Consider the following 11186-nt stretch of genomic DNA (forward strand, 5'->3'; position numbering starts at 1 on the left):
GGTATTCATTCAAATGAACGAGAATAGTATTATGCATACATTTTACCTTGGCAAATTACTGATCAACAGGCCTGCCAGGACCAGTTTAGCATGTGAACTCAGTTGCTTCTTTGCTTAATTGGCCAGGCTTGCAACAGCTGGTAGTAGTAGGTGGGCAAGAATAGGAAGACCTTGACCTACTTTCTGAGGTGACGGTTGAGCTAGACTTATGGTAAAGTAGGTCAATAGACGGTTGACCTAGATTTATGGTAAAGAAGATCAACTGTCAGTTGATCTAGATATTTGAAAATTTGAAATTTGAATTTTGTTGATTAGCTGAGTTTGAAAACAAAGCAGGCTAACCGTTGGCCTAGATATTTGAAAAATATACATGTCTAGATAACCGTCATCATCTCAGAAGCAACAAAAATGGTGAAAAAGAGCCATTTTTTGTTTGGGATAGGTCAAAGCTTCCTATTCTTGCCCACCGACTGCTGTTTTATTGAAGACTGTTAAAAATGTACAAGAAAAGATAGTTTTTTATACATAAGTGTGCATGCACTATATATCCAAGAGTATAAAGTGAATATATGTGTGGTATATCGGTACACAGAATGAATTTGTTTGCAGAATGAAATGTTCTATTGATAATAGTCCACTGATGAAGAAAATATTATAGTCCACTAAATAATAAAATTATCGTAGTTCACAACACCTAGAGAATACATATTGTGCGTATTGAATGCATGCAGTATACAGAGTTTCAAAGTTATTTGGTATTTTCCTGTTGTTCTTTCATCACAATGTCCTTAATGTACACCATCAGCATGTCTGACCACTCGTTGAGCGCCCTGTTCAGAAGATATCTGGGTGCCCTGGTTATTTCCACACTGAGAGTTGCACCTCTTTGAGCAAGGAGCAGGGTAAACTCGTAAATATCCACTCTACGTATTCCAATGTCGACAAATGATTGAAATTTTTTCTCTTTTTTCTTGTTGAAATCCTCATTCATGCAGCATTCATGATCAGTTTGACTGGACCAACCTTTTTCACAGCCCTCACAAGACACATCCTCGAATGGATTAGAAGCACGTCTGACGATATATTCAGCAAGCACATCCACCACCATTTTGCCTAGACTGCTTTTTCTCAAGGTGTCATCACACTTATGGGTTTCAAAGTCACTCTTGAAATCTTCCCAAGGTGGGATATCGAGAAATACACCAATTCTAGTTGGCACAATCGTCTCCTTCTCTGTACCCATCATCAGACCAAATCACCATTCGTTTTCTAATGTCAACGTTCATTCTATTGCAAAAGAAAGTGGTACTCACGTAAATACTGTTGTCATTGTCAATAATCCATGAATGATCCTCCTTTCTTTTCACGGCTTCATCGATTGGGGCGACAAGAGCCTTCAGAGCGTCGAAGCAAACCTTTGTAGGACGTATCCACTTTTCACCATAGCTAATAGTAACACCTCTTTCGTCTGACCTTACTCGAAAAAGCTTTTCCTGGGCAGAATCACTCAAAGAGAGTCGTTTTGGGATAGATGATGGTTCTTGATTTTCCTTTTCCATTACCCTTAAGCTGGTACGAGTCGTCTTTTTCTTCTTTGGTGCATTCGTTCCAACAGGTGACTTGGTTCTCCTCCTCCCTAACTTGGGTGTTTCAGGAAAGGAAACTTCAGAAGTTGGTTTGTTGGTTGGTTCCATAGGGGCAGCACACATCATCGTTGCACGTAGAGAGTTGCAGAGAGGTGCGTTCACGTTGAGCATGTGAAGCGAAGTGTGAAATTTTACCGGTTCAACTTCTGTAGAAAATATTCTTATTGGCTGGCATAAATGGATGGCATTCTATTGGGTGATATTGGAATGCGTCATCTCTGATTGGCTGTAAGATGTATCCCTAACCTGATTGGTCAAGAGCGTTTGTTGATAATCCCATCATCTGATTGGCTGGTGTTTGAATTTTGAATACTGTTTTGGTATTGGTTGTTCAGAATTCCGGACTGACCTTCAACAAAACTTAACAGCATAGTTATTGATTCCGCAAAAGTGTAGATTGTCCGCCACAGTTTTGAATTGATGTTGATTTTTTTGGCACCATCCTGAATGACAACGAGGGCACTCTCTTTATCCTCCTTCACTGAGACCGTTATGTCGGGGGTCAAATGTATGGTCATGTTTGTCGACTTCTTGGTTGATCTCTTGGTGAATCATTATTTGTCCTCCGCCTTTTCACATTTTTCGATGTATGGGAGGCATCTCTTGATGCAGTTGCATGCAATTGTTCCCTCTGTGCCACAATCTGTGCCTCTGCCATTGTGTTGGTGTACATATGCATGCTTTTGCGAATCACACTATCCTTTATAGGTATTTTGTCTGTTTGTCATTGGTGATTGGCCGATTTGAATTTGATTTCAGCCAATAGTCATCTTACTATTACATGATAACAAGCGTTTCATGAAAAGTTTGATTTTCTGATCATTTTTATGTAGGTCATGTTTAAAGCTCGCTATAATTGACTTGAAAGGGTGTCCACTGCATTTTTGAACAAGGAAATATATACAATATCCACCACAGAGAAAAGAAAATGGACTCTGTAAGAATTTTGTTGAATATAGCCACTGGTTTGAATTCGAATCCAAAAAACGTTGTATCTGTTTCTTAGGTTTTAAACCAAATGAGTCAAAATAGTAGGCTAATAGGGGATGTTCGAAATAAACAGCCACCCAGTGTTCACCTGGTTTGGAACTTCTATGTGTGTTAAAAATGAATGCTGCAGGAAATCGGTCAACCCTTTTTGGGATCATGTCCAAGGGAAATACCCCCTGAAAATGTTTTTTTAGACATCGATTGCATTTTGCAACAGATTCAAGTTGTATGGTGTTCATTTGAAATCTTTTATGATATTTCTGGCCCTGTCAATCTCTAAAACATTGTCAAATTCACCATAAACAAGGACAGAAATATTTACATCTAGGGCCTCAGAAAATGTCATGTCAAGTCTGAGGTTTCCCTCCTTGACGAGATTTAAATGGGCTCCCTCTTCCTGGTCAGGTGTCAAATCAAATGCCCAAAGGGCATAGCCCTTTTTATATGCCTCTCTTGTTATATCATTCTCAGAATCATCAAAGAATTTCCCAACTTCAGAGAAGAGGGTAAGGTATGCTCGAACATAATTGGTCTGATTGTTTGCAAAGCTTGTTTTTAGGGGCTGGGCAGGAAATGACTGTCCATTTGCCTCCAATGAGATAGAACTCATATTTTTGTGTTCGAAATAGAACGGATTTTTCTTTCCTGCACCCACAAAGGCCTCATTATCGACTAGAGCGATTATGACTCTACGTGGCAGCTGTCCAAGAAAAACATTATCTCTTTGAACATTTCGACCTCCATCTAAAATTGTGAACGTTTTCAGCTCTGTTCTGCGTATAGGATATTTGGCAGTTTGAGAGTTGAAAGCTTTGGCATGTGCATTGAACACAGCAGGATTAAGCTTTACCTTTCTCACCAACAGCAGCAGCTTTGTGATTTTAAGAAGTTGAGTGCCATCATCAGACATGAGAGAAAATGATTTTTTTGCCCTATTGAATCTGAAATTCATGTCCACACCATTAGGGAGATATCTGTTCTGATGACAGAGGTCAAGATGTGGTCTACCTATCATGTCAAATACCTTACTCTCGGCTGCAAATGCCGATCTTCTTTTGAACCCATTATTTACTTGAGCCTGACCTGGATCAACGTGGTCGAATTTACCTGCCTCATCAGCATACCAGAGGGATGATTGAAGGTGGGACTTCTTAGCCCCTTCGTCAAAAGAAAGAAGGGCCTGGATGTAACTAAGAAAAGGATAAGTACTGTTTGATGATGTAACCAGTTCCCCATTTAATGATAGGTCAACCTGGCTGAATTGACTGTGAAGCAGATAATTGATTGGCCCAACTTTGGTACCTGCATCAAGATCAGAGCCATCAGCTTTGGTGATTTTTTGTTCAGTATAAAGTAGCAATTTGCTTAAATCAATGTAGTTCTCATCACCTGGAACAACAAATTCCAGGGGGTTGTCATCGGAAAGGGCGCCTAATGGTAAATACTCAACTACCTGACTTTTTTCCATGCTTGTTAAAGTGGGTGGTAATGAGAATAACTCCAACTCACTTTTGGTGCACTCAGATCACATGAGCCTATGTGTATCATTTTGTACGCTTAATCAAATACAAGCATGGTAACAAGCATGGTACGTTGAATTAGGTACTTCTTAGGTTCCCGTCTGTCCCTAACGTTCTATTAGGTCTGTCTCATTATAGAACGTTAGGGACAGACGGGAACCGAAGAAGTACCTAATTCAACGTACCATGCTTGTTAACTTTGATGCTATTGGTTACACGAGCATTACGACCAGGGCTGCGCTGCTGTGATGAATACATATGTAAGGTCCTTCTTCTGATTGGTGGTCACCAAAGCACATTAGGAACGCCCACCTATACATACAATAGCTTTTTGACAACGTGCGTTGGTTAACTGTCAAGGAAGGGAAATCGATGTTACCGATGTTACCGAATAGGCCTTGTTATAGACAAGCGGTCAATTATTGACAAAAGCCTGGTTGGCTCGTATTAACCAAATTGAGTGTCTTTTTTTATATAAGTATTTACTATGGAAAAGAAAGCGGTTCATTGTTGGACTGTGGCTGAGTAACAGTAACAAGTTATGACTATGATAAGGTGGGGATCCTCAGTCTTTGGGATCTCGATTGCGTGTACCGTTCCATCTATCGCCCCAACAGCATCTGGAATAGTATCCCAGTTGCCCCGCAGTTGTTCCCACTCTTCATCGGTCGGCCATGTTATACCGTCTTGAAAATAAGTCCACAAAACATCTGTCATAAAATAAAGTTCCCTGCAAACAGATTGCTTGCTGATATCAAACATTGCACTCATCGCAACAATGTCCGGATATTTCTTGATCCAATAGAAAAAAAGTAGTAAACGGTTCTCCACCGACAGCAAATGATCTCGGTACCGTCCTGGCCTGTTTTCCAGAACGGGCGTAATGTCCTCTACGAGGTGCTGGAAAGAGGCCACTGTCTCACCTGATACCAAAAGTCCATCTGGTGGTTTCTAATCCTGGTAAAGACGTCGTTACCACCGTATGGACCATTTGGTTGATTGGTGAGAACTTCATCAAGTCTTGGAGGCAACGGAGGCGGACGCACTTCTAAATTATGAAATGCTGGTGTAAGCAAAACTGGTGGCGGTGGTATGGGCGGCGGAGCAGCGAACAAAAACATCCTAATTCTCTCCATGGTGAAAGTAGCGTGAGGCCAAGCGACTGCTGGCCAACACAAACCATGGCAATAAAATGTTATCAATAATCAATTCAATTTCGGACAAAGGAATGATATTTTATTGACCATTTTCAAAGCGTGTCTAATCATGTCACCACAGGGATAAGGCTAGACGCATAATAAAGGAAAATTACATGAACCTTCCCATATGGGCGGTCTATTGCCATTGAATGCAATTATTCAGTGCAAAGATCATTGTTATATGGCCGGCCTCCATTCAGAACTTGGAACGCAAACGTACTCCACGTGACATGTGAAGGCCTATTAGATTAATCTTACTACGCGTCCATGGACGTTGATTTTGGTTCCCGTCCGTCCCTGACGTTCTGTTATGAGACAGACCTTATAGGTTTATACGTTTGCGTTCCAAGTTCTGAATGGAGGCCGGCCATGTAACAATGATCTTTGCACTGGATAATTGCATTCAATGGCAATAGACCGCCCATATGGGAAGGTTCATGTAATTTTCCTTTATTATGCGTCGAGCCTTATCCCTGTGGTGACATGATTAGACACGCATTGAAAATGGTCAATAAAATATCATTCCTTTGTCCGAAATTGAATTGATTATTGATAACATTTAATTGCCATGGTTTGTGTTGGCCAGCAGTCGCTTGGCCTCACGCTACTTTCACCATGGAGAGAATTAGGATGTTTTTGTTCGCTGCTCCGCCGCCCATACCACCGCCACCAGTTTTGCTAACACCAGCATTTCAGAATTTAGAAGTGCGTCCGCCTCCGTTGCCTCCAAGACTTGATGAAGTTCTCACCAATCAACCAAATGGTCCATACGGTGGTAACGACGTCTTTACCAGGATTAGAAACCACCAGATGGACTTTTGGTATCTATCAGGTGAGACAGTGGCCTCTTCCAACACCTCGTAGTGGACATTACGCCCCTTCTGGAAAACGGGCCAGGACGGTACCGAGATCATTTGCTGTCGGTGGAGAACCGTTTACTTTTTTTTTTCTATTGGATCAAGAAATATCCGGACATTGTTGCGATGAGTGCAATGTTTGATATCAGCAAGCAATCTGTTTGCAGGGAACTTTATTTTATGACAGATGTTTTGTGGACTTATTTTCAAGACGGTATAACATGGCCGACTGATGAAGAGTGGGAACAACTGCGGGGGAACTGGGATACTATTCCCGATGCTGTTGGGGCGATAGATGGAACGGTACACGCAATCGAGATCCCAGAAACTGAGGATCCCCACCTGTTCTACAGTGGCCATGTCCACAAATATTGTATCAGCACTCAGGTCATTATCGACAATTGTGGAATGAGTTGTGCTCCCCTTGAAAAATCGGTATATGGAAGTGGCCCCTTTGTTACTGTGCTACTGTTGTGTGGGGTGCGGGTGCGTTTGTGGAGGGGGGTATACGATACATGTACTAACTCAGCAATTTCTCTTGCAATAACTTCTCTTATCCTTTGTCGGGGTTGTTTTGCGGTTCGCCTAGCGTATAATGCCATTGTGCGTTTCGGCAAACGGTTGACATTTTGCCGGATGTGGCCTAGAATGCGAACATAATTATTTCTATGTCGCTGGTACCCTTCCCGGAGAAGGGCCATCTCCTCCATGCCAACAAGCACTCTATCACACATGACTGTTCGTTCACTTCGACAACACTGTACTAAAAACCGCGCTAAAACTAGACCCATATCATAGTCATAACTTGTTACTCAGCCACAGTCCAACAATGGACCGGTTTCTTTTGCATAGTAACTGCTTAGATAATAAAAAGACACTCAATTTGGTTAATACGAGCCAACCAGGCTTTTATCAATAATTGACCGCTTGTCTATAACAAGGCCTATTCGGTAACATCGGTAACATCGATTTCCCTTCATTGACAGTTAACCAACGCACGTTGTCAAAAAGCTATTGTATGTATAGGTGGGCGTTCCTAATGTGCTTTGGTGACCACCAATCAGAAGAAGGACCTTACATATGTATTCATCACAGCAGCGCAGCCCTGGTGGTAATGCTCTTGTAACCAATAGCATCAAAGTTAACAAGCATGGTACGTTGAATTAGGTACTTCTTAGGTTCCCGTCTGTCCCTCACGTTCTATCATGAGACAGACCTATAATGAGACAGACCTACTAGGTCTGTCTCATAACAGAACGTTAGGGACGGACGGGAACCAAAATCAACGTCCATGGACGCGTAGCAGGATTAATCTAATAGGCCTTCACATGTCACGTGGAGTACGTTTGCGTTCCAAGTTCTGAATGGAGGCCGGCCATGTAACAATGATCTTTGCACTGGATAATTGCATTCAATGGCAATAGACCGCCCATATGGGAAGGTTCATGTAATTTTCCTTTATTATGCGTCTAGGTTTATCCCTGTGGTGACATGATTAGACACGCATTGAAAATGGTCAATAAAATATCATTCCTTTGTCCGGAATTGAATTGATTATTGATAACATTTAATTGCCATGGTTTGTGTTGGCCAGCAGTCGCTTGGCCTCACGCTACTTTCACCATGGAGAGAATTAGGATGTTTTTGTTCGCTGCTCCGCCGCCCATACCACCGCCACCAGTTTTGCTTACACCAGCATTTCATAATTTAGAAGTGCGTCCGCCTCCGTTGCCTCCAAGACTTGATGAAGTTCTCACCAATCAACCAAATGGTCCATACGGTGGTAACGACGGTTTACCAGGATTAGAAACCACCAGATGGACTTTTGGTATCTATCAGGTGAGACAGTGGCCTCTTTCCAGCACCTCGTAGAGGACATTACGCCCTTCTGGAAAACAGGCCAGGACGGTACCGAGATCATTTGCTGTCGGTGGAGAACCGTTTACTACTTTTTTTCTATTGGATCAAGAAATATCCGGACATTGTTGCGATGAGTGCAATGTTTGAAATCAGCAAGCAATCTGTTTGCAGGGAACTTTATTTTATGACAGATGTTTTGTGGACTTATTTTCAAGACGGAATAACATGGCCGACCGATGAAGAGTGGGAACAACTGCGGGGCAACTGGGATACTATTCCAGATGCTGTTGGGGCGATAGATGGAACGGTACACGCAATCGAGATCCCAGAGACTGAGGATCCCCCGCACCTGTTCTACAGTGGCCATGTCCACAAATATTGTATCAGCACTCAGGTCATTATCGACAATCGTGGAATGAGTTGTGCTCCCCTTGAATAATCGGTATATGGAAATGGCCCCTTTGTTACTGTGCTACTGTTGTGTGGGGTGTGGGTGCGTTTGTGGAGGGAGGTATACGATACATGTACTAACTCAGCAATTTCTCTTGCAATAACTTCTCTTATCCTTCGTCTGAGTTGTTTTGCGGTTCGCCTAGCGGATAATGCCCTTGTGCGTTCCGGCAAACGGTTGACATTTTGCCGGATGTGGCCTAGAATGCGAACATAATTATTTCTATGTCGCTGGTACCCTTCCCGGAGAAGGGCCATCTCCTCCATGCCAACAAGCACTCTATCACACATGACTGTTCGTTCAATTCGACAACACTGTACTAAAAACCGCGCTAAAACTAGACCCATATCACAGTCATAACTTGTTACTGTTGCTCAGCCACAGTCCAACAATGGACCGGTTTCTTTTGCATAGTAACTGCTTAGATAATAAAAAGATACTCAATTTGGTTAATAAGAGCCAACCAGGCTTTTAGCAATAATTGACCGCTTGTCTATAACAAGGCCTATTCGGTAACGTCGGTAACATCGATTTCCCTTCATTGACAGTTAACCATGAATGCACGTTGTCAAAAAGCTATTGTATGTATAGGTGGGCGTTCCTAATGTGCTTTGGTGACCACCAATCAGAAGAAGGACCTTACGTATGTATTCATCACAGCAGCGCAGCCCTGGTGGTAATGCTCGTGTAACTAATAGCATCAAAGTTAACTCTTTCAGTGCCCAGGATTTGGGCCTTTTTGGGCATTGTCACTACCCAAAATCTCACAAAAATAATTGAGATACACTCATCAAAATTCTTCAAAACCTTTGTCTTTACCTCCTGTTTCAATAAAACAGCAGTAATAAGTAGGGGCATACTAGGATTATGTTCTAAATTTGTTTGAGGGAGTGGTATTTTTGGCCGATTTTCACCATTTTTCACCTAAAATGAGGGGTGGCAAACCCCACCCCACCCTCTCAGTCGAAAAAATTATTCAATTTGGACGCCCCAGGCCAGAGAAACCATATGAACCACATTTGAGTAGCTGGGGACATCTGGTGTCGTCTGGAGGAACTAAAATACCTTAATATTTAGGACGTACATGTACGTCCTTGGCACTGAAAGAGTTAACAAGCATGGTACGTTGAATTAGGTACTTCTTAGGTTCCCGTCTGTCCCTTACGTTCTATCATGAGACAGACCTAATGGACCTTCGGACTTACGTACCTTCGGAATTGTGCACCTTCGGACTAGTGGACCTTCGGACTTGTGGACCTTCGGACTTATGGACCTTTTGACTTATGGGCAGTGATCCATTTGATCTCTTGGGTATTGAATGCCATATGTATATGGCCTCTATGGAACCATGCATATACACCATAATCTGTCAGAACACAATAGCACCGGATTGGCATTTTTTTCCTGGGAGACATTTTCTACTTCCACGGGCCTTTATGCGGGGCTTGAGCGGAGAGGAGGGGTGGCTCTTCACTGATCCTCGCTGTTCGCAATACCAATACCTTTTACATCACAGGCCAATGGATCATACGATCGTTCATACTGTCCTGGCTGTGAATGTCTTCTCCAATGTGCTTCTTTGGTACATAGAAACACATCTGATTCCTCTCTTTGGGAATAAGTGGGCTAAAATTGTGATTATTAACGGAATGACTTTATAAACCAATAGTTGGCTCATGTTCGCTAGATTTGATGACATTTAATGTGGGAAACAACCCTGCCTTTTATTGTCCTTGCGCAATAAATCGCTGGATTTGCACCCACCCGACATTTCATGCGGCGGTCGTGTTGTGTTTGCGATTATGCCTAAAGCTAGGTGCACACAGAGCTTGTGACTGCGTGATCGCAGCTGCAAGCCGTATCCCCCAAAGTCATGCGACGACGCAATCCTCTAGACTGTTGCGATCATGTGTGACATCGACGACGCCAAATCATCACCAATGTTTCATCTTCAACCATGTTTGTGGGCGCTGCCACTCGAAATCATGTGGTGTAACAGCAATGATTTGATTGGTCGAGAGGTAATAGTTTGTCGGCAAATTCTATCAACGCGCAGGCGAGCGGTCCAAACTGCTTGCGCAGCCTTGCGTCCTATGGCTGCGGCGAATACGGCTCCGACAAATATCAAATCATTTGGATCCTTGCGATTTCGACTGCGTCCCGGGACGCAAGAACTAAATGGCTGCGGTCTCCAGTGCACACAGATATTTGCGTCCTCGCAAAGAGCCTTGCGGCTGCGATCACGCAGGCACTAAGCTCTGTGTGCACCTAGCTTAACCGTGCAATGTGCGTGACCTGTTCGTGAAGAGGATATTGAGTATGAAAATGAGGCGATTGTCGTCAGTGCCATGATCTTTTGGCTTGGTTTTGGTTAATTTCGGCAGTGAAACAATTTCCGACCAAAAAGGCACTGACTCTTTGTGAGAGATGAAACGTACAGGACCATCTTAGTGTAACAGAAACAAAATGAACATATGGGTGTGATATTGAACCATCTTTTGACCAATGGGTATCATCCCGAGATCTGGCTTGTTTTACTCCTTCGTCTTTGAAGTGAAACCCCTGGTTATGCCAGAATGAATGGGTATTGATAGTGAGACCAAACTGGACCAACCAGATACAGGTTGTTACAGAGACAACTAATCGTGGTTGTGACAGTGATA

This window comes from Lineus longissimus, chromosome 10 (assembly GCF_910592395.1).
Source record: "Lineus longissimus chromosome 10, tnLinLong1.2, whole genome shotgun sequence".
Taxonomy (NCBI): domain Eukaryota; kingdom Metazoa; phylum Nemertea; class Pilidiophora; order Heteronemertea; family Lineidae; genus Lineus; species Lineus longissimus.